Source organism: Mastomys coucha, unplaced genomic scaffold, assembly GCF_008632895.1.
Source record: "Mastomys coucha isolate ucsf_1 unplaced genomic scaffold, UCSF_Mcou_1 pScaffold20, whole genome shotgun sequence".
NCBI classification, from domain to species: domain Eukaryota; kingdom Metazoa; phylum Chordata; class Mammalia; order Rodentia; family Muridae; genus Mastomys; species Mastomys coucha.
Window position 1 is genome coordinate 83,908,502 of NW_022196903.1, and position 1,495 is coordinate 83,909,996.

The following is a 1,495-nucleotide window of genomic DNA, read 5'->3' on the forward strand; positions in this document are numbered from 1 at the left end:
TTATTCAGTTTTGGGTATGAACCCTGAATATAATCCAGTATCTTGTCATCAGATCTATGGATGATGGCATAGTGGGAACATTCTGTGGCTTAAAGTGGTAAATGAAATTATCTTTTTTTTCTGTTAAATCTGTTTACTTTGTGTGTGTGTGAAAAGTATATATAAATTAAACCACATACCCTCTCAGATATCACATGAAGTTTCTATCTCTCAGTGTGTTTTCAAAGGAGATTTGTGAGATGGCTCTCATTTGACCTGTGTTAGTTCATAGCTTTTAAGTTCTGATGAAGGATACATTTTTATGATCTAACAGTATTTCTATGTATGTGTGTATATGTAAGTATGATAGAGAGAGAGAGAGAGAGAGAGAGAGAGAGAGAGAGAGAGAGAGAGAGAGAGGTTTGAAGACAGAAGCACAATGGATATAGACACACTGTTCCAGCTCAGCATCCTGACATCTGGGCACACTGACATCTATTACTGTGCCTGACACAGTGTCACAGCCTGCATCTGAGGTATGTCAGAAACACTGAAGGAGGAGGAAACTGTCATGGGCCTGAGATGACAGAGAAGGGTAATCTGAAGACTTGCTTAAAATTGTGTGTAAGTACCAGCCCAGTGGCATGGATTGCTTCTGGTCTGTCTTGGCCAGTATCCTGAGAAGACCTTGGGCACAAATTTTGCAGCCAGTTCCACAACACCCAGATGAAGTTCCACTCCCAAGTGCTCTAACACACCCAGGATCAGAGGATCAGAGGTGAGGAGGACACAACATCTAACCCAACACCAGGAGTAATTGGCACTAGTGGGACATAGGTTCTTAGGAACTCTACAAGTCCAGTGGCATGGGTTGCTTCTAGTCTGTCTGGGCTGGTACTCTGAGCAGACCTTGGGCACAAATTTTGCAGCCAGTCTCACAATATGAAGAGGAAGCTCCATTCCCAGGAGCTCTTAGCAGCCCAGGATCACAGGATCCAAGAATCACAGGATCACAGAGAGAGCTTGACTCTGAGGAGTTCTGACACAACCAGGATCACAGGAAGGACAGGCCCCAGTCAGATTTAGCCAAGGCAGGTAGCACTAGTGATAACCAGATGGTAGGAGGCAAGTGTAAGAACATAACGAACAGAAACAAAGGTTACTTGGCATCATCAGAACCCAATTCTCCCACCATAGGAAGTCCCGGACACAGAACACACCAGGAAATCATGATTCAGACCTAAAATCACTTCTCATGATGATGATACAGGAAGTTAAGAAGGACATAAATATCTCCCTCAAAGAAATACAGGAGAACACAGGTAAACAGCTAGAAGTTCTTAAAGAGGAAACACAAATAAGCTTTAAAGAACTACAGGAGTCTACAGTGAGTTTCTAAGACCAGAGCAGCCAGCCGGGGGGCACAGGCCCCACGAGTCGCAGGGCACTTGCAGGGTGGCAGGGACAGGATCCTCTCAGCTTCCGAGTGACAGAGGTGGATCAGCGACCTTCTCTG